This window comes from Panthera tigris, chromosome C1 (genome assembly GCF_018350195.1).
Source record: "Panthera tigris isolate Pti1 chromosome C1, P.tigris_Pti1_mat1.1, whole genome shotgun sequence".
Classification (NCBI taxonomy): Eukaryota; Metazoa; Chordata; class Mammalia; order Carnivora; family Felidae; genus Panthera; species Panthera tigris.
Window position 1 is genome coordinate 22,139,493 of NC_056667.1, and position 23,188 is coordinate 22,162,680.

Sequence of the window (23,188 nt, forward strand, 5' to 3'; positions counted from 1 at the left end):
TGCAGCCCTCCCTGCCTCCCGCTTCTCCCCACCTTCAGACAGAATGAGAAAAAATGTCCTCAGGACTCACATTTCCTGATGCTGCGTGTTTAATTAACAGTCTTGTGGGCAGAGGAGCTACCTAACAGAAATCCAGCCTCTCTGCCCAGGAGAAGCATGTAGGCGCCTGGCTTCTCCCTGCGGGACTAGCTACATACGTTGCAGTTTCGGTGAAAAATGCGTATGTGTTCTTGTTCAAAAAGCTGGGGGAAAAAACGCCGTTAAACACACAAAAACATAAAGCTCTTTCCTTTCTGCCGCAGTCTCTCCCTCATCTTTTGTGGTGTATTTTATTTCCTATTTAATGTGGCTCTAAGTAAAGAAAAATTAGAATTTAAAATTGTTAGCATGAACTTTCCCGTTCGTCTTTATATTGTGCAATGCCAGTTTTAAATGCAAATATGAGGGCATTTAATTTGCATACGGAGTCGCAGAAATTACACAGTTCGTATTTCGCAGCGCGCAAATGCAGACGTATTTCATTCTGGCGGGAAGAGTGGGAACTACACAAAACCAGCTTGGCAGCCTCCGCGTCACTTCCTGCTATGTGTCTGCGCTCCCACCCCTCTCCCTGTCCGGCTAACCGGTGAGCAAGGAGGGCCCGAAACGAAGGAAACCAGGAATTGCTTCATTTGTTTCCTCTCCTCCGTCCCCATTTTCAAGGTGAGGGGTTGGCAAATAACGGGAAAGTGACACAGGTAAGAAAGGATCTGATGAGTTTCCTTGATCATGTATGTTTCTTCGACTAATACCGCTGACGTCTGTCTGCACTTGGGAGAATGTCCAGGTTCAAATGGGAAGGCTGGCCGTTCGGGGCTGTCAGTACCCCGCTTACTCCACTGTGGACACTCTGTCCTCTCACCCACTTTGAGTCTTGCCGAAGTCACATGCACGGTGGGTGGGCTGGAATTGGGAGCCCACGGGGTAACGCCAATGCTCTCTGTCCGAGTGGGGCGCGAAGAACTGGCGGGCGACACATGTAACTCTCTGCTCATGAGCCTGTACTCCACTGTCCCGCTGGACTTGACTTACGAAACACAAGCTCAAGATTAAATTATTAGGAATTTCAAGATGGTGATCCCAGAGAATTACAGCAAGTATGTAGGGTTCCGCGTGGCTAAGCTGGTGCCTCTACACCGTGTCTCCCTGATGGTGTTTTTGAAAGTATTCCTGTCTTTGAGCCCCCAGCTCCTTTCCTGAATCTGGGTCTGTTTTACTACGATTTTGCACTCAGAATCCAGGGAGTGGTTATGCAGCTATTAAACGTCAAAGCAAGGATTCGAACCCAGTAACTGGGGTGTTCATATGAAACGCTTGTTGATCAGGGTCCTACTTTGCGTTGGATCCGGTAAAACCCAACATCACATAAGGGCACACGGCAGATGGGCCCAGGCCCCAATCCTGACGCCTCCGTCCTGGGCCACTCCTGGCTTCCTTTACCGTCACGATTTCACTGCAGCCCCAACAGTGTGGGAGGAAGGGGGCATTAACCCACTCGGTGGAGGAGGAAAGTGAGTCCCAGAGACAAGCCTGCCAGCCAGAGAGGGGCCGAGGGGCCCAGCCCTGGACTTTGGGCCAGCCTTAGGAGACAGGCCAGTCGTGCCGCAAAGTGGCCCAGGCTGGAAAGTGCGGCAGGAGAAGGGTAAATAAAATGTGAAGTGACCTCTCTGCTCCTCCGATCCTGCCTTCCGTGTGCGGGCCATCGCTGGGGAGACGGCCACTTCTGCCTCAGAATCAGCATCCTCCCAGCCCAGTCCGGGTTTAGATGTGGCCCTGCCACTGAGTCGGCGAGACTTCAGGCACGGTTCTCACTAAGTTCTGTTCCACGCGGCTGCTGCCACCAAGCCCCCCTGACCATCTGTGCCTCCGGACCAGGGCCGTCTCCATCTTTCCTCCGGGCCACGTCTCTCCCCTGAGGACGACAGCGGCTTCTCCCTGGGTCTGCCTGGTCTGGCCTCATGTACCGATTCTCCCCAGAGTATCCTCCACTGGGGCCACGGGTCCTCTCTCAACAAGTCTGGGATGGGGACCTTTCTACTCAGTGTTATGGGAGGCGGCAGGGAAGAAAATCGGGGCAGCTTTAAGACTGGAATAGTCTTGCAAACTTGGCAGAATTGGTCCAGATGCTCTCCTCCCCCAGCATCCCGTTGTCCTGGTAATGGGGGTGGGGCAGGCTGGCTCCAGCCCCTGTCCTGGGGTCTCCCTAACCTTGCTGCAAGGCTCACCGTCTTGTGTCTCGGTGTGGCGACCCTCCCTTCCTCTGAATTCTTGCTTTGCTTGATGGAGTATCAGCTAATCCAGGGGCTGGCCTCCCAGCATCTCACAGTGCTAAAACTCCTTGAAAAGAAATCCACGCCCTGGAATCATTGCAGAGAGTAGGGAAATGTTAATCACCACCAGCGCCTTCCTTGTCTTCTTGCAACCCTCTGTCTCTGAGCTCCGTGATAAAGGAATTACGTCCTGGGTAAAGGAAGGCCACACCGTTCTGAGATGCTTTTCCCTGTCCTCAGAGATGACAAGCGGCCGGAGGATGAGGGAAAGAAAACAGGAGACAAAGAGAGAAAAAAAAGAGAAAAAAAAAAAAAAGAGAGAAAACAGATGTTCTTTGTTTGTTTTGGTGTTGCAAGCACAGGGCTTTGAGGGCAGGCAGCCAGTCCCCGGGTGACCACTGGCGGGGTGGGGGTGGTGGGGAGTGGCAGCCGGCGGCCGTGAGACCAATAAAACCAGCAGAATTGGAGTTCTGTGTTTCTACCTCCGATGCCTGCACACATTGTTCTTTCCACGCTGCTCGGCTGCGGCCAAAACATACTGATTTGTTAAAAGAGAAAGATCAAATGTACTCCCGAACTCTTCGTGTCCTGGGTACAAATCCGGATAGGCAGCGTGCAGCGGGTTTTGTGCAAACAGCCCCAGACGCGGTGCTCCCGGGTGCTCGCTCCCACCTGCCCCCTCCCCCTGCTGTTGCTGGGTGGGGCCTCTTTTCACCCCTACTTGGACCCTTCGGATTGATTCCTGGGCTGAGTCTGGCTCCACGCAGCCCTGTTTCTTGGACGTTCTTTTTCACGCTTCCTCTGGCCATGGAGGGCAGTCTTGCCCTGCCCATGGCAGCTCTTGGCCCCGGAGGGCTGGGACAGAGCAGGGGGTGTAGGAGCCGGACTTTGGAGTCACGCAGATTTGGGTTTGAATCCCCCCACCCCTTTCCCTTGTCTAAGCCTGGCTTACTCATCTCTAACTCTGTTAATAAAATGCCTGTACCAGGAGGTGGTTAAAAGGATGGAGGAAGATGATCAAAGTAGCTACCTTTTCGGAGGACTGGTATGTACCAGGTGCTGGGCTCCTTTCGTCCTCTCCAGACCCGACAAGGTACCTGTGACACAGCGTCTGGAACATAGTACGTGCTCCACATGCGCTGCCCCACTCTCCCCATCTGTCCCCCGGAACATCAGCTCTAAGGCCCCCTACCCATCAGCTCTAAGGCCCCCTACCCATCGATGTTAATTGCAAAGAGAAACTTACATGGCTGTAAGTTTCCTCCCTCCACCCAGGTGGACAGGCAGTGCTGGGTACCAAAGCTCTGAAAACCCAGTTTTGGAAAAATTTATCACCAGCAGACCCACACTGTGAGAAATGTTTAAAAGGAGCCCCTCAGGCAGAAAGAAAACAACCCCACACAGAAATAGGGATGTACACAAAGGAAGGCAATCTCTGGAAATGATAACTACGTGGGGTGATAATTAAAGACTTTCTTTTCTCATTATTTCAATCTCTTTAAGAGATAATTGACTGGTTCCACACAGGGACAAGAAGTATGGCATGGGGACTATGTCAGTGGTATCGTAAATAGGTATTTACACTGGGGTTGAACGCAGGGTCACATCTAGACTTATTGAGTCACTACGTTGTGCCCCTGAAACTCATGTGACGTTGTGTGCCTGTTATACTTCAATTAAAAAAAGGTGGTTCAGAGCAATAGAAAAACAGTCAGTTACTAATACATATGATACCAGGACCCGTGTTTGTGCCTGATGGCAGAAATCAGGAATTGAACTCACGTATACTTTATAGATCCCTCAGTACTTATAAACCGAAAGATTCGAGGAATACTAACTAAATCGTGATTAAAAAAAGAAGATTGGCTGCGTCTTAAGCAAAAGTAATGACAGCGTCTTGTGGGCTTGATAACGTATAGAGACATAAGCGTGTGGGAAAACACAGCACAGAGGCCAGAGAAAGAGAAGAGAAAGTTATATTGTCGTAAGGTCCTCACGCTGTACACGAAGGGGTGTGATCTCACTTGAAGGTGGACTGCGGGAAGCTACATGTGTGTCCTATAAACCCTAGAGTGGTCAGTTCTTCAAGGAGGCATAAAATCCTAAACTTCTTTGCCCCGAAGGACAGAGTTTCAAAATACACGAAGCAAAACCTAAAAGTGACCTGTGTCCTGCATGTCGAAGGTCGACAGAGCAGCGGTCTGCATTTCTGTGAAGCCAGCACCCTGTCATGCTGTCCGTCGCCTGGGGTCTCCTCTCCACAACTACGGAACCTCCCAGAACTTACCTGATGTCCCCTTCTGCCCAAAGCAACAGCAACAGAACGGTACAACTCTCGAAGGGGAAACCTTTTTTTTTTTCTAGACCTCCAGTTTTTCTCCCTATTCTCCCCTTGACGTCAGTCCCTGCAGCATCTCATTACTGACTCCCGCGGTCTAGCGCGTCAGCTGGGCTCTGGCAGAACCAGCGGCAAAATGTCAGGGAGCCAAGGTCTCAGTGCCTTTGCCTAAGTTTTTATCTGCACGATTTCATGTGACTGGAGCCCCAGCCACTGCGCAGCTGGAGAAATTTCAAAAACAATGTGAGATCACAAGGCATGTGTGAGCAGTAAGAGAACACCTGTCACCCACATCCTAGCCCTTGCCAGGGAAGGAGCATCTCAGCCTGTCTCGCTGTGCTCTAAGGACACGGCTCATTTCATGCCCTCTTTTCCACAATCCTTGTTGCAGGATTGAAAGCAATTTTCTTGAGATGAGAGTAGAGATGGACAGGTGCCTTCGCCAGAAGTTGAAGCCAGCAATGTCTGGCACATTGGCCCCAGGGTCCCCGTTCAGGGTGAGGGAAGGATAGAGAACCCAGCAGAAAGGACACATCACAGGCAACTGCTGGGCTGGGGTTATTCCTTTACTTCATCTTCATTTTAATTAGTATGTCTTTCTTTTTTTTTAATTTAGAAAATAATACAGGCATACCGCAAACATTCACACGGTATAAAAGTGTATAAAGAATAAAAGTGAGGGACTTTGCTTCTGGCCAAGATGGGGTAACAGGGACTGGCTTTTTCCTGCCACCCAAAAGAACCAAAAAATGGGCAAGATCTATAAAACAACAGTTTGCAAAGTCCTGGACATCAGGCAATGAAGGATCATGATCCCTGAGAGATGGGAGATAAATGAGGTGAGCTTTATGATTGCACTAGCTTACTCCCTTGGGAAATTTTCAGCTGTATATAGTACAGGGCGGGGGAACCCGGACAGAGGTCAGTGGACTCCCTGAGTTGAGAGATGGAGTTGAGATTCAGGGGAGAACAATGGGGGTGGGGTCCACAGAACAGAGCTCCAGAGAGGAGAAAGAGACACACACAGAGAGATCTTCAAAGATTTACCTTCTTGAGCTTTCAAATGAGTTCTAGTCGAGATAAATATGCGCAGAATCTGCCTGTGGCTTGGGGCAAATATCACCCAGATAACAGTGCTGCACCCTCACACAAGGCTGGGAATAGCATCTGCTATTTCCCAGATTAGAAAACCTTGTGGCTCACATGACACTAAGTGGAATGGGGAATAATTATCCTTGGACTGAACATTTCTCTGGACCTGCCTAACAAAGCTTAAGCAAGACCTGAAAGGATCAAACGACCTCAAAGTAACTTAGCTGCATCCCAGAACAAAGAACAAAACTACGCATAGGAATACATACGTGTCCAGCACCCAAGACAATGTACCTCAAGATGTCTAGCGCCCAATCAAAAATTACCTGGCACACAGACAAACAGGAAAATATGTTCCACAATGAGGAGAAAAACCAGCCCATTGAAACTGATCCATGATTGACACAAATCAGTAAAGATATAGAAGACTTGAACAATGCTATTAACTAACTTAATTGAATTGACATTTATGGAACACTTCACCCAGCAGCAGCAGAATATATGTTCCCAAGTACACCTGGAATATTTACAAGATAGGCCATATCTAGGGCCATGAAACAAATCTTTACAAATTAAAAAAAAAAGAAATTATACAAAGTATGTTCTTTGGCTTTAGTCGAATTAAACTAAAAATCAGTAACAGAAAGATTTCTAGAAAATCCCCGAATGTTTGAAACTTAAGCAACACACTTGTAAATAACCCATAGATCAAAAGGGGAAATCTTAAGGAAAATTAGAAATTATTTTTAACTAAATGAGAATGAAAATAGAACATAAAGAAATTTGTTAGATGCAACTGAAACAGTGCTTAGGAGACAAATTTATAGCACTAAATATATATGTCAGAAAAGAAGAAAGCTCTAAAAATTACCTTAAGAAATTAGAAAAAGAAGGGGGCACCTGGTTGGCTCAGTCGGTTGAGCGTCTGACTTCGGCTCAGTCGTGATCTCACAGCTCGTGAGTTTGAGCCCCGCATCGGGCTCTGTGCTGACAGCTCAGACCCTGGAGCCTGCTTTGGATTCTGTCTCTCTCTCTTTCTCTCTCCCCTCCTCCGCTCATGCTCTGTCTCTTTCTGTCTCAAAAATAAATAAACATTAAAAAAATAAAAAAAAGAAATTAGAAAAAGAAGAACAAATTAAACCTAAAACAAGCAAGCAGAAGGAAGGAAATAATAACAATTGAAATCAATGAAATTGAAAACAGGTAATTAGTAGAGAGACTCAACGAAACCAAAAGCTGATTGTTAGAAAGATAAACAAAATGATAAATTTATAGTCAGGCCAATGAGAGAGAGAGAGAGAGAGAGAGAGGACAAATCACCAATATTGGGAGTATTGAGCCTACAGACAATTATAATAAGGAAACACTATGAATAACTATGCACACAGATTTGTTAGATGGAATGGGCCAATTTCCTGAAGGACACAGATGACCAAAACTCACTCAAGAAGAAACAGATAACTTGAGTAATCCTACATCTATTATAGAAATATAAATGTAGCTCATCATTTTAACATGTTAACATAGTAACATAATGAATACATTATTAACATATTAACACAGTAACCTAACAATTAAAAAAGATTATTCCAATAGCAATGAGCAATCAGAAATCTAAATGAAAATACCTTATTTACAGTGGCATAAAAATACAAAATGCATGGGAATAAATCTACCAAAAGATTTATACAAATCTGACAACGTTATACTGCTCATCAATAAAAAGGAATGAACTCTTGATACATTTATCGTCATGGCTAAATCTCCAAATAATTATGTTGAGTGGAAAGAGTAGATAAAGAAGTACACATATTGTGTGAATTCATTCGTATTAAATTCTAGGAAATGCAAACTAATCTATAGGGACAGAAAGCAAATCACTGCTTGTTTGGAGCTGGGGACTGGGAGGAATGGATTGCAAAGGGGCAAGAGGAAACTATTGAAGGTGATCTATTAATTATCTTGATTGTGGTGATGGTTTCGTGGGCGTGTCTGTATATCAAAACGTATGCAATTTTACACTTTAAATATGTTCAGTTTATTGCCTTTCAGTTATACTTCAGTATAAGTGCCCTTCCATTATGCTACTTGGCTTTTACGAAAGACCTACATTAGCACCTGTTTTCGCTGACCCAAAGAAATCCAAGAGGATTTTCACTTTTATGAGAAAAGGTGAAAAGTGCAATTAGCATTTAGTGTTTATTCTGCATCGAGCAGTGCACACCCTGAGCAGCGAGAGTGGTCCCTCCAAGCTCGTTCCCCTGGAGCTACGCTCGGCATCCAGCCGCCATGGCTTTGAACTGTGTCTGGGAGCATCTGTGCTTTATCTTAATTTATTTTGTGCATCCATCAGCAAGACGGGTCCTGAGGTATCAGCAAAGCCTAGGAGAGGTTATTTTGGGGGTCTGGGAACGTTCAAACATTTTCCATATAAATGAACGGTAATTACTTCTTCACTTTACACCCTTTGGGCTTAGGAGGGGTTTCATAGTAATGCTCTACTTTTGGATAGCAGTGGGGGGGGGGCAACAATGTATTTTACATATTCTTTCTTTTCCCAAAATGGGATCATACCACACACACTGTGTTCGAGTTGCCTTTTCATTTAAGAATATCTTCCCACATGGCCCTGCTCCGTTCCTTCACTAGCTGTCTGGTATCACGTTGCCATAGGCACCATCATTTATTCAGTTAGTTCCCTATAGATGAATATTTAGGTTGTTTTTGGCTTTTCCGCTAGTATAAAAATGTTGCAATAAGTGTATCCTGCCATTTCCCCCATTCACTTAAACTTATTTTTAGTTATGCAAGCGCTGCGTGCAGACGTTCTCATTGTCTTACGTTCAAGAATTCAGATAAAGGAAAAGGGTCTTTGTTCTCTCCTCTTTCATAATCACCTCCATATTTCAATCTCTTCCCCATAGTGCATGTTTTCAATGTGCTGCAGAACCCACACAGATCCTTTTAATATGCATTTCTGCACATATAATTAATTGTATGCTGGCCTCTTCATGCTTGCTCTGTGTGTTTTAAGAGCATAAAAGGTATCACAGCATATATATTGTTGTGTATTTGACTTTCTACCGTTGGAAATCACTGCCATCTTTCCAAAAAGATGAGCTACCTCATTTGTTTTCTTTCACAAGGCATGTGTCACGTTCAATTGCTTGGATCTCTTCCCTCCCTCCTTCTCTTCCTTCCTAAATCATTCCTTTCTAGATATTCAGGTTGTTTCCAGTTTTTGTTCTCCCTGTAAAAATTATTGCAACAAATATCCTTGTGTGTGCTTCACTGTGTGCACACGGGAGCTTTTCTCTAGCATTGGTATGCGGGATTGGCAGAATTGCCTGGTTGAGGGTTTTGCCAGGCTAAATCTTGTCTGAGACCCCAGGAGGCTGGGCAAAGACATGGGTTGCAGGTCCCAGGTGGCTTTTTGCGCAAACAGCCAGTGAGAGGGGATCTCTTTTTTATACCATAATTTGCTCTACGTGGTCACGTCCTCCAACAGCACCTGGTGACACAGAGCTCCTGGCCACGTAGCCAGAACAGCCTTGTGGGTCACCTGTGCGGCCAGCTCCGTACCCTACGCGCCTCCCTCTCTCTTCCTCTGTGTACTAACGTTTGGACTGACCAATCCAGGTCGGACCAGGTATTTGGAGGATTTCAGTCTATGTTACTAGTGAGTCCTAGGAAAGGTCAGGAGGAGGCGGGTAAATCATTCAACCAACAACTGTTTCTGAAGCCTCCCCCGTGCCAGAGTGGTTGGGCCCTGCCCCCCTCCGCCAGGAGTCACGTCCAATGGGGCATATGCCCTTGTAGCAGCTGGTCAGGGCTGTGATGGTGGTGGGTGCGGGATGCTGTGGGGCCACATAAGTGGGGCTTTGGACAGAGCCTGAAGGTGGTGAGGGGAGGTTCCTGGCAGAGGCCAAGGTGAGCCCGAGTCCGAAAGGATGAGTGGGAATTAACCAGGTGGAACAGAGTTTGAGAGTGTGTGGGGGATGAATAAAAAGTTTACTTTTTAATTTTTTTTAATGTTTATTTATTTTTTGGATATAGAGAGACAGAGCACAAGCGGGGGAGGAGCAGAGAGAGAGGGAGACACAGAATCCAAAGCAGGCTTCAGGCTCCGAGCTGTCAGCACAGAGCCCGACGCGGGGCTCGAACCCACGAACCATAAGATCATGACCTGAGCCAAAGTCAGACACCCAACCAACTGAGCCACCCAGGCGCCCCTAAAAAGTTTACTTTTTTATCCTCCCTCCATCTTCCAGCAACAGGCCCTTGTTTTTTTTTTTTTTAATTATTTTTAAGTTTATTTATTTATTTTGCGAGAGAGACAGTGTAAGTGGGGGAAGGGCACAGAGAGAGGGAGAGAGAATCTCCGGCAGGCTCCCAGCTGCCAGCACAGAGCCCCATGTAGGGATTGAACTCACAAAACTGTGAGATCATGACCTGAGCTGAAACAAAGAGTCGGATGCTTAAGCGACTGAGCCACCCAGGCGCCCTATCTCTCCCTTTGTGAGAATTTCCCATCAGCCCCAGGTGATTCTGAAAACTCTCAATTCCTTAACCTCACTTCACCCCCCCCACCCCCCTGCCCGGGAGTAGACATGTGACCCAGGCTTGGCCAATCAGAGTATTGCACTCTGGGCCCCAGTGATTGGCTCAGAGATGGGCCAATCAGAGCCTTCTCTGGGACTTTCTGCTGGAGCTCACCAGAGACTTCCCTTCTTTGGGATGGTGGGGCTGAAATCAACTGCTTGGAGCCACCTCCCCTGTCCTCTTGGGGTGTGCCCAAGTCTGGTGAGCTCATGGTTCCGCAGAAGGGTGTCTAGTATATCAGTCAACCACCACCTGTGTGCTTGACCAGATATCTAAGCCATTAGCTACAGCCCAAGAGTTGGTGAAACTATAACATGTCTGGCCTTTAGGAGTAGTGTCACAGACAAGGGTGATGGCTTTCAGTTTGGGCTTCTAGAGTTGTTAGGGCCAGACAGTTGCACAGTGGAACCATCAGCTGGTGGTTGGGTGAGCTGTCAGTAAAGCAAACCCAAGCATCCTGAGGGCCTTCCTGGAACCAGAGCTGGTATCTCCAGGTAGCCAAAGGGTGCCCCTGTGGCCGACTGAGGAGAGGGACAGCGGCCCCTGAAGGTTACGCCGTCTCGTATTGGGGGACACGCCTATGGGACCACCCTTGCTTCCTTCTGGAATATTTCATTGTTATTTCCCAAGCCGATACCTCGGTGCCTTTCCAACACCGTGGTCAGCACCTGAGTGGCCCCAAGCCGAGATGGGAATATCTGGGTGCAGTGTTACTGGAGGGGCTGTGTCTGGTGCTTAGTCTCCACACGTGCCCCATGGCGGGCCAGAAGCGCTTTCTCCAGCAGAATGTAGTGGGGCAGCTGGGTCAGGGGGGGCAAGGCATCCAAATCCCCAAGGAGCGCCTGCAGGTGGGGCCCACCTCCCTTTGCGAGAAGCTCCAATCGGCAGCCACACTCGAGTGAACCAGGGGCCTTGGGTTTGAAGGTCGCAGGGGCAGCAGCCCTGAGATGCCCTATTGTGCTGCCTGTAGCTGGGGGGTAGGGTGGGGTGTGTGTGGGGGGGGATGGAGTCAGGTTGGGAGGGTAGTGGTCTAGGCAAGGGCCTTCTCCTTTCCTGTCTCAGGGGTCCGTCGTCTTTTTTTTTTTTTTTTTAACGTTTATTTATTTTTGAGACAGAGAGAGACGGAGCATGAACGGGGGAGGGGCAGAGAGAGGGAGACACAGAATCCGAAACAGGCTCCAGGCTCCGAGCTGTCAGCACAGAGCCCGACGCGGGGCTTGAACTCACGGACTGCGAGATCATGACCTGAGCCGAAGTTGGCAGCTCAACCGACCGAGCCACCCAGGCGCCCCTCAGGGGTCCGTCTTTGAGCCACAGTCCGCATGCTCCCAGGATGGGACTTGAATGGTGGGTTCCTGTAATCGGGTCTAACCCCTCTTTGTGCAGATAAGAAATCCAGGACTCTGAGGGATCAGGAACTTGCCTAAGATTGCACACTAAGTGAGTAGCAGGGTTGAGATTTGGACCCAGGAGCCTGAGATTCCAGCTCCCAGGCCTTTCCCCTGTCCTGCATGGTTGTCTGTCTGTCCCCAGGAGAGACTCAGGCCCATCTACATGCTTCATTGTGCTGCATCTGTGGTCCGATCCCCACGACTTGTGGGTGTGGGTAGCTGCTGGGATCTGGCTCTGTGCTTGGGCTCCCCACAGCTGCTGTTTAGCCATCGACATGGTCTGGGAAGGCCAGGGAGGCCGGTCCTGAATCATACAGGGCCAGACACCCTCTCTGGAGTTCAGTTCCTCACCTGGGCCCTTGGAAAGCAGGAGTGGATGTCGATACATGTATTCCTGAAACTTCTTTTTTCTCGCTGCCTCCAGCCCCGCACCAGGCCCTGTCAGTGCTCACCTGGATCCTTGCAAATGGCCTCCTGACCTCCCTCCCTCCACCTCAGCACCCCCAGGCTCTCCTGGATTCCCTTCTTTGGAGTTGACACCTCTTCTGTCCTCAACCATGTGGTTTGGGTAGGCCTGGCCCACTCTCAGCTTCAGGGCGGGCCCTGACTAGCCTGAGTCAGTTAGCCATTGGCTACAGTTACCGGCTTGGTTGGGAACAAATCAATTCAGAAGCAATGAGATGTGAAGATGTTTGCTCTGGCTTCAGGGAAACAAATGGTTTTTTCCATTCAGCTACCCAAGGAGGCTGTCTCTTCCCCATGGCTCGTGTGACACGCGGAGGTGAGACTTGGGGAGTGTGGGGCATTGGAGGTGAGAGTGGGTGGGGCGGAGGATGGGGGGAGGGAGGCGGGTGCCACCCTGCAGAGCTTGCGGGTGAGACTGGTATCACAGCAGGTGGAGTCGGAAGATGTAGAGAGCCTGGGTCTCTGGTGGCACCCAGAGAACCACTGGATCAAGCCATACCTGAAGCCAATTTTATGAGTCCGGGCCTCAGTAGGAAACACAGTTGGGAAACTGGAAGGAAGTTGAGTAAGTGGACAATTATAAGAGTGAGGGCAGTGGTGGGGGGCGCCACGAGGGAGAGCTCATCACCACAGGGCAAGTAACAGAGGGGCCGCTTCTTCTGGGCCTGAAAAGGGTGAGGGGAGGGGAGCAGTTAGGAGAAGCTGGAGACAAGGCTGTGTGCAGAGGGCCCCCTGTAGGCGCTGTGTGGGCGGTAGGAGAGAGGCAGTGAATACCCGGGCCACACTCTTTCCTTCCACCCCTTGGCGCTCGCCACTGAGCCCTCTGGAAGCCAGAGGAATAGCAACGCACACAGGCCATCCTTCTGGGTGCAGGGCAGTAGGTGATGGATCTGATGGACGCTCGGGAGATACGCGGGCTTAGCTCTGGCTCTGTCTGGCCTCCTCGGTTACACGAGCCCGTGCATTCCCTTGACTGTTGAAGGCCGGGTGAGTGAGGGATTGGCACTTCATATATCACACAGCGTCCTGCCTCCGTGCCTTTGCTCGTTCCCTCAGCCCGAATACCCTCCCTTGCCCCTGGAAATCTGCTCTCCCTGGCTTCTCCCACCCTCTCCGTTAAGTCCTGATGCAGAAGCCGTGGACAGGAAGGCTGCAGGGCACAATTAAAACCTGTCGGGCAGACCCAGGTGATTCCTTGGGTTACTTACCTACCCTCTCTGAGCCTCAGTTTCCTTCTTTACCACCTGTCAGATTCCACCCTATCCCCATGACCTTGACCCTAACCTCAGGCGTGCTAGGAGCATTCCAGACTTACCTCTGCCTCTAGTCTGCCGTGTGTCCTTGGACGGGTCTGTCCTCCTCTCTGGGCCTCAGTTTCCCTATCTGTAAACCAAGGGGTTTATATTCAGGGGTTTCCAAGGCACCCTATCCTCTACCTCCTTCTTTCTGGATTTTCTTTGATTCTCTGGCTCCCAGTTTCTCAGTTCAGCAGACAGACAGCCCAGGAGTCTGGTCTCACCCGGCGGAGGGGAGGCTACCGTGGGAACAGCTGGGCCGCCTGGAGAAGCCTGGCTCGTCCGCGTTTGTGTTTAATTACTTCAGCAACTGCTCACTGCCTCCTCGGCTTCCTGAGCAAACAGCCCCATTATTTGGGGGTGACTTACTGACACCAGCTTTGGTTGCGAGGAGTGGAAGCTTCCAGACGTGCCCCCATTTCAGCCACTACCCCCAAGATGTACTCACAAAGCCGAGTCCTCTGAGCGGGGTGGGGTGGGGGGGACTGAGGGCAGAGTGCCAGCCTTCCCTGGTGCCCTGGGACTCAGGACTCTTTTAAAAAAATGTTTTATGTTTTATTTTTTATATTTGAGAGAGAGAGAGATAGAAAGAGAGAGAGAAAGCAGGAAAGGGGCAGAGAGAGGGGGAACACAGAATCCGAAGCAGATCTGAGCTGTCAGCACAGAGCCCTACGCGGGCTTGAACTCTCCAGCAGTGAGATCATGACCTGAGCGGAAGTTGGATGCTTACCCAACTGAGCCACCCAGGCGCCCCCCTACCTCCCCAGGGCTCTCATTCTGGGTCCCTGGGGCCCCCACAGCCACTCCAGCTTTTGCAGGGTCTCCTAAGTCTGCAGCCTGGGGCTCTGCTGCCTCGTGGTTACAGCAGACAGGCCGGAGCCCAGAGGACCTGGGTTCAGGTTCCAACTCTGCTGCTTGACCTCTGTGATGCCCTCGGGTAAGCTCCTGTGCTCCGAGCCTCAGTTTCCTCCTGTTTCCTCAGGAGGATTGCGGCTTTCCCCGTTCTCCTCGGGCACCTGCCCCCGTCCCTTTCCACATGGTGCCGCGGGGGCTCCCAAGGTCTTGCTTGACCTTGTCCCCTCCCCTGGCCACGGTGATTTCGTCTGGATTTGGTGCCTGACCAAAGCGGGGCCCATCCTGGTCCCCCAGCTCACAGACCTTCAACATGGGGGTTAAGACTGACTTGGGCCTCCATTCCACGCAGTGGTGGATTCCCAGGGTGGGCGCTGTGGAGGAGGGGGCTACCTCACCCCACCGAGCAGCTTCCAGGGACGCTGCAGACACCCCCTTTCCCAACCTGCTGTAGCCCTACCCCAGCCCCCAGCTCGTCTTTTCGCTTTTACCAGTAAAACCTTGGATTGCGTGTACCGTGTTCTGCGAGTGTCCCACAAGACGAGCAAACATTTCGAATCAATTTTAACTTGATAAACGAGTGATGTCTGGCGATACGAGTAGGACGCGGTGCCGAAGGTCACGTGATCTCAATTGACCCGATGGTTCTTGAGATTCGCTTTGACCTATGAGTGCTGTGGATCCCAAGCTTGGTTCTGGAACGAATGACGCTCGCAAAGCAAGGTTTTACTGTATCTCCCTCTCCGTTGTCCTCCCGGGTTACCCCTGGGAACTGGATGCCACCCACCTCCGTGATGTAGACCCGCCTGGCACCCTCAGCTGACAGCCAGACCCCACTGCGGGCCTCCTTGCCACCCACACTCACCAGGTGCTGTCTCTGTGCGTGTGTAACTCCCGCCCCGCCTCCCCCCCACCATTTGCAGAAGGCCGGGGAGGGAGGGGTGTGACTCCTGCTCCCTGACTCCAGGGGCAGGACTGGCTGGAAGGTCATGGAGCCCATGGGGAGAGAGCACGTGCCTGCTTTCTTCTGGGGGTCACAGTGGTGTCCCGTGGGACTGAATAAGCCCCTTGGGGGTTGTAGGCACACCCTGATCCTCTGTCTCCACAAGGAAGGCACATTCTCTTCCCACTGGCCTGCCTGGCTCTTCCTCAGTGTGGGGGTTAGATTATAAAATATGGCCACACTTCCTCCCACCCATCGTGCATGTGCCTTTGCTGCGTGACTATGTCATTTGTCCCATTCCCGGGGTGGACTCTCCTTCCCCTCCCCTTGAATCTGCTCGGGCCCACGGCTGGCTCTTACCCACAAATGCAGTGGAAGGGTGCCTTGTGCCTCCTGAGAGTCGGCTTCGGGGCTTTGCTGTCCTGAGACTGCCACTTAAGGAAGCTGGCCCGGTGGGCATGTGGACAGCCGAGGCACCCGGGCCAACATCCAACTACTAGCCAAGCGAGCGAGGCCAGACTGGGCTTTTCTGGCCGGATGGGACGCAGCACAGGACTAGGTCCAGGTGAAACCAGCAGGGAAATCTACCCAGCCAACCTCCAGATTGTGAGAAACGATACATTTGTGGTTGTCTCAAGGTTTTCAGGTTTGGGTGCTTTGTTCCACGGCAAAGCCTAGCTGAAACGCTCAGCCTTGGGGAGTCTTTCCCAGGGTGAGAAAATCAACGTTTCTGGGAACACAGGACTGACTGTCAACGCTCTGCATTCACACGGAAGCTTTCTCTTCTCCAAAAGCAGCAAGAGAAGCTTGTGGGGATGATGCCCCTTGGTTTAATTCAGAGCCGGAGTATCCTCAGGAAAAGCCTGCACTTGAGACTCCATGTTCAGTGCGGTCCGAAAGCCTTGTCTCCGGGACTGAAGGCTGGGTGGAACCGTCAGGCATGGTCCCCACCCTCGGCCTGGCCCTCGATGGCCGCTGGTGAGACCCCTGCCCTTTCTGAGCTGAACTTCCCCTCTTTGGTAGAGAGACTAGCGGACGGAATGGGCCCCTGAGTAGGAAGAGAGGGAGACACTGAGCACAGAGCCCCACCCAGCTGAGGTTTTGTACCGCCGTCTGCTCTCTGTGGCCCTGACTGGGCCTGGCCCCGGGGGTCCCCACTGTTCCCCCGGACCCTGGATAGAACCTGGGTCTGACTCGAGGAGGGCGTCTTCTTGGGGCACGTCCTTAGGTAGCCCCATCCTGGCCTAGAAAAGTCCTGTGGTTTAAGAGATTTTACAGGTAGGGTTGATTTAGCCACTGGGTTTCCGATTGATTTCCAGGGGGAACGGAGGTTGGATTTACGGCCCCCAAACCAGGTTGTAGCCTTTGGCCGCAGCGCTGCAGGAGAGAGTGGGCAGGAAGTTATTGACGTGACCTCTGACCCTGGGGAGGGCAAGATAATGAGTTTATCATAAATCCGCCTTCACAGGGTTTATCACTGGCCACTTGGAGATGTGGCTCGGGGCAGACACGCAGCTCTCCGAGTGGCACAGACAAGAGGAAGAGAAGACATAAACCCCGGGTAATGAGCTCCACTCGCTGCCTCCCCTCCAGGGTCTCTGAGAACTGCCTCTGCCTTAAGCCCTCTGGCTTTGCTGAGGATTGAGGCCTGCAAAATTCTAGCAACTTCAGAACTCAGCGGTGATCTCTGGGGACCTGGGGGCTGGCTGTCCGGTCCGCCTCCCCCCAGCACCCCCCCCACCACCACCATCCTCTGTCCTGCAGCCCCTCCCCTCAGCCGGACCCCTTGGCCCCCGCTGCGGGCTCCGAACAAGGAAAGGAGGAGGGAACCACCTTCACGGTGGGTTTGGGAAAGGGAGCCCTGGATCTGAATTCCATAGGCTTCTTCCACCCGCCGGCTGTGGGGCCTCGGGCCAGCTCCGTGAGCACCCTGGGCCTCAGTTTCCTCACCTGTGAAATGGGAGACAAGGAGACTTCCCTCTGAGCGTGGCTGCAGGATGAGATGATGAGATGAGATGGTGTGCGGGGTGGGGGAGTGGATGGTGCCCCCGGGGGGATGGATCTCAGGTAGAGAGCTGACTGTTGGCCATCAGCTGTGCGATCCTGGACTGTGTGCCTGAGCACCCCCCCCCCACCCCGAGACTCAGTTTGCCCCTCTGTGAAGTGGGAATAGACTGATGGTCTATGCTTAGCACTGCGTGGGGCATGCGGTCAGTCATCAGGATGCCTTTACTGACCCCCTTCGGGTGCCAGTGCGGCCGGGACAGAAGCTTCTGGTCTGGCCCTCTGCCGGCCTGGGCAGGAGGAGGGATTCTGCGCGGATGAAGCTGGGGGTAAAGCATCTCCCCCCTCCCCCCCCCTTCCCTGCCACTGGAGAAGTTACAACACTTCAGAAGTTACAACCTTCTGAATCCTGGCCCAGCCACCGGCTGTGAGGACACAGGAAGTCATGTCCCCTCTTAGCGCCTCGGTTTCCTCACCTGTAAGATGGGGAGGCTGATAAGGTCTCAGGCACGAGTGAGGGACTTTCACAGGCCAGGCACTACTCTACATGCCTTGCAATAATCCTACGAGGACATCTCGTCGTTTGCCCCGTTTACAGGTGAGGAAACTGAGGCTCAAATAGGGAGAATGACTTGATCAAAGCCAACTAGGACATGGTAGAGGGTTTGAATCCAGGTGTCTCTAACTCTGGAGTCCAAGTTCTTACCTGCCAGAAAGTGCCATTTCTTACCTTATTACTAAATATCAGCACAGGATTCAGGACATACTGCTGAGAACACCTGCTGTTAAAGTGGAAGATGGGTTGAGGTCAGAGCTGGGGGTTGCTGGGGCCTAGAGTAATCAGGGGAGACTTCCTGGAGGAGGTGGAGAGGTGGGTGGGACAGATTGGCCTGCGGTCCAGAGAAGGTGTCCGGGGAGGCTGAGCTCAGGGAGCACAGGGAGGGCAGGGCCAGGCCAAGGGTCCCGCCCCAGGGCCCACTTTGGGATGCAGGCCGGGCTTCTGGAAATCACTTACTGGCTGGAAAATGCTCAGACCCAGCCGCAGGCTCTGATGTTCCCTCCTCAGCATGGTTTGTTATCACATTAGCTGGTTTCTGCCTCCTTTGTTAAGAAGCTGCCTGTTTTCTCATAATTCAATGTCATGGTTTTATCAATTTGGTGTCTCCTCTCCTATAATCAGGGGTGAGTTGTGGCTTTTTTCCCTCTGCCTTTACTTACTTCCATTGACTTGTCCTTCCTCGTTATTCAGCTGGTAATTCCTTCCATGAGTGTCCATTGATTTCCATATTGAGATATTGCTTGATGCCCTTTTTAATGAGATTCCTGATTCACCCGTGCTGGCACCACGCTTAGAGTGTTTCATTTTGGACCCGTTTTATTGTAAAAACAGCCCCACCTCCTCACTGGAGACATCGGTGCACACTCTCGTGGGGCCCTTGTTGAGGTCGTGTGAGAAGCCAGGGGCTCCAGGCAGGTGGCGGCTTCTCCCCAAACACCAGCTACTCCCCGTCCTCGATGGATACTCCTCACTGGGTGTAGGGAGCACACAGATTGACCAGGACGAGTCAATATTGTCCTGAAGAGAGTCTCTCCACTTCTTTCATGTGGTGTCATCGTTAGCAAGCATTTATTGAGCACCACTGTATGCCAGGCCCTGTGCTAAGCCCTGGGCCCAGAGGATGTTCTTCTGAATATGAATTGGTCATTTCCCTTCCCTCCTGACTCCTGAAGCTGAGGACTCTCAGGCTTCTCCGTGACCCCAAGATCAAGTGCAGACTCTTCCCCGAGGCCAGCCGGCCTGTGTGGTCTGGCCCCTGCCTATCTCCCCCCGGCACCTCAACTCCCTCCCCTCTCCCTTTCTCACTGCTGTTTCTCTCTAGGCCTCTTCCTGCCACAGGACCTTTGCATATGCAGTTCTTACTGCCTAGAATACTTTTTCCTGTCCTCTTTCCACTTGGCTGTTCCCTCTTATCTTTGGGTCTCACCTTAAATGTGACCCTCCCACCCTACCTGCCGGCTTGGTTTTCCTTCCCTGATATCCTCTCCCCAATCCCTGGTTGTTCCCCTTGGCCCCCTCAGCATCATCTGTAATTCTTTTCTTGGGGCGTTCACTGGTACCACCACCCACATTCGTCTGTGAGCTCCAGGAGTGCAGGGGCTGTGTGGGTCACAGATTCAGTCTCCTGAGGGGTTCTTTGTTGGGCAGATGCGTAAACAGAGGGGAGCGGGGAGCCCAGAGGCTCTCGGGTGATCTGCACATTGTCATGGAACGTGCCGGTCTGGCCCGGGTCTGGATAAGTCAGAGCCGAGGCCGTCGGCCTCCCGGATATGGGCAGGACCTCCCACACCTGTGACTGTGGTGGCGTCGAGTGACCCGTCCCACAGGGACCTGCATCCATGGGGCCTGGGGAGCGCCGGGCTCCCCCCCTCCTTGTGGTCACATGCGTCCAGCGGTGACATCAGCCGGGAGGCCACCCCCGACACGAGAGGGGGTCCTCTCTCCGCGGTGAAACACTGGGGGCAGGTCGCGGGCTCTGCTCGGCAAGGTCGCTCTGGGCTGACACGGGGTCCGGTGACCGCCTCGGCCACCTGGGTGCTGGCTCTTCAAGTTCCCTCCAAGTGACGGACACCGCCTGTCACATCTCCTTGGCCAGAGCAAGTGACAGGCCACATCTGCCTTCAAAGGGCAGAAGTCAACCCCGCCGAGAGCCAGAGCGAGGGCCGGGCATCGCGTCTAGGTCCTGTGGTGCCTGCCCGAGGCTGAGCCTGGGGAGGGGGAGAGTGGAGGCTGAGCCCGGGGAGGGGGAGAGCAGATGCCCTTCATTCAGCCTGGGCTTCGTGCCCTCTTGTGCCAGGGTTGGGGGGATGACAATGACACAGCCCCCGGGGGCGGGTCACACGTACAGAAGGGTCACCCACCCAGCACGCCGGGCACCCCTCTGTCCCTGTCCTCCCACCCAGGGCAGTGACAGTGGGTCCATGCTCCCTAACTCGGCATGCGGCCCCCCACGAGCCAGCCCCCCTGCTCCCCACGCTGTCGCTCCAGGACAGGCTGAACGGCTTCCAGGTCCCGAGTCCGCCATGCCCCTCGCTCTTGCCTCTGAGCCTTTGCAGCCGCTGTTCCCTGTCCCCGTCCACGGCATTTAGGGGGCCGGACCCTCTCAGCCTGAAACCTGGCCCTGCCGCTCACTGGGTGATGATCGGTTCTTACACCTTCCCGTGCCTCGGTTTCCTCACCTGTCAGATGGGGATAGCGGTAGTATGTACCTCACCCTCACGGGGGTAATTGTGAGGCTCTAATGCGTGAATACAAATGAGCCCTTAGAACAGGGCCCAGCTCAGAGACCCCGGCTGCCCCCGACGGCCACCCGAGTCTGACGCCCCCTTCCTGGGGCAGCGTCACGAGGAACCAGCATGGGACCGAAGCAAAATGCCCGAGGCGAGCGGGTGCCCAGCCCCGACCCCCGCACAGCCCTGGTGGGGGCAGAGGGCCGGGGCTCTCCTGCACCCGGAGCTCCCCGTCCCTGCGGGTGGGGGTCTGCTGCTCACACCTGCTTGTGCCGCGGGTCCGGGACAGCATCTTTCTCTCTCTCGATTGGCTAGCAGGAGCGTCTGCCGTGCGGTTTGGGGCGATACCAGAACGTTTGGACCGGCCCTGAAACCCGAGCCCTCACACCTGGCGCAGCTCCGAAGAAGTCGGTGACGTTCGAGGCGGGGACCCTGCCTGTGTCTCCTGGAGACATCGGCCCGTGCTAACCGGGGAGGGGGAGGGGACGAGGGTGTCTCCGGGCCGTGCGGCTTGGCGATGAGAAGCAGGGATTGTGCATTTGGACCCTGGGCCTAAGTGGCCACCTTCAGAGGTCTGGCTTTGCGGGTGTCCGCATAGGGTAGGTTTAAGTGCTCCAGCTACTTGGCCTCCCCGGACTACAGTGAAGGGCCTCGGAGCCTACATTCAGGTGTCAGTCCCCGCTCAGCCATTTACTACTTGTGGGAATGGTTGCTGGTAAGTCCCGAAATTAGTAGATGGCTGCTGGCGTTGGGGGCCAGGTTCTGGGCTGGGCCCGGGGACCCCAGGGCGGGTAAGACAAAGTCCCTGTCTTCACGGAGCTCACAGTCTGGTGAGGAGGGCGGGGGCGACAGAGGAGGGAATGACCCCTGACCAAGCCGGGCCCGTCAGAAAAGCTTCCCAGAATCCAGGGCAATGTACTGTTGTGTCAGTGGTGCACTGCACAACTCCAGAGATGCTTACACAGAGACCATGCTATGATTAGTTCCCCCTGGAGATGTGCAGTCAGCGGCCCCACCAGGAGGCGTGCCTGAACTGTGTCCCGAAGGACGAGGACATGTGAATCATAACACATGTACGCCGAGAGCTTCCTCTGGCCAGACTCTGCCTGTGGCGTCTCATTTCATTCTGATGCAGGACCGTTAGTCCCATTTCACAGTGAGGACCCTGGAGTCGGAGAAGGTGAGCAATTTGTCTAAGGCCACAGAGTAAGGGGTTGCTGGATTTGAACTCGGGCTGGGCTGGGCAGTGACTCCCGCTGAGAAGATGAAAGATAAAATCTGGCCTCTGGCTCGGAGCAGGGACTTTCCCCGCCGCCTGTGATGGGGACGCGGGGCTGCCGGGCAGTGTGGCCATGGGGCCCTGGTGTCGGTCCTGAGAGGGCCCGGGTGCCTTTGTTTCCGGGCTCTCTGATTTCTCTCCCCGTCATTCCGATTTCAGGATCTTGTTTTGTCTGTGTTTTTATTCTCTTGCCTTTCATTGTGCTTTCTCTGGGTAATCTGAGGCTTGCAGACAGCTAACTACGATGCGTACATCCCAATGAAACGAAACAAAATATAATTGAACATATTTCTTTCATGTCTGAGCCGCAGATTAATCTCCCCGACACATCCCTGTTTCCCCTTTCCCTCCTTTCGCTTTCCTCTGAGATTTCTCCTCCCCCGCCCTGGAATCTGTGGGATTTGAATGGCTCTGTGGCCCCTGATCAATGCAGACACACAAAAAATCCGTGTTCCTGTGATCCATAGATCACCCTGGGGCCGAGGAGAGGGAACGGTCAGCATCTGTGTGGGCTCGAGAGGGGTCTCCACTGATGCTGGGAACAGTCATGGGGCCACGAGTGTGACCAGGAAGGCCTCCTGTGGACGCAGAGACTTTCTTAGACACATGTTTGCAGACCCTCTTGGTGGATCCTTCTTTGGGGCTCTAGAACTGAGCCTGGATGTTTGTGATCCTGACTTTCCGCCAAAGCAGCCGTCGTGGGTCCCCGGTGAGTGGCGGGATAGGCAGGGACACCGACGTGGCCATGAAGCGTGGGCTTAGCCCAGGAGCAGAGTGAGAGGCATGGAACGGAGGTGGTGGGAAGGGTTCTCCTGTCTCAGTTTTCTCCCCGCAGGGCCTCAGGTGAGCGTCCCAACCTCCCGAGCCTCGTGTCCCCATCTGGAATATGGGCATACATCCACGCCCAGTATGAGGGGGGTGGGGGGGTGTGGGATTCAGGGGGGAGGCTGCAGAAAGGTCCGAGTGGGCGGTGCTGGGATGGGAAGAGGCCGTGGGCTTGGAGAGAGTCTGGGTCACAGCGACTGGGTGTGGGCTTGCTGTTGGGTGCAGGGAAGCAGTGGGAGGGGTCAAGGATGACCCCCTAGGGTTCCTGGCGGAGGACGAGGGCTCCAGGGCAGTCAGGATCCGGGAGCCAGGTCTGGTGGAAGGCTGTGGTCAGAGGCTGCACCTCGTCGGTCTTTCCCTTCCTCACCTTTCCACATACAAGAGGTTTCTTCTTGCCTTTTTACCTCTGGTATCTTTTCCACCCTCCCTACACAACACCCCTCCCATAGACACTCCCAACACAATTTTGTGTTGTCTGCTGATCACATCTTTTTTTTTTTTAATT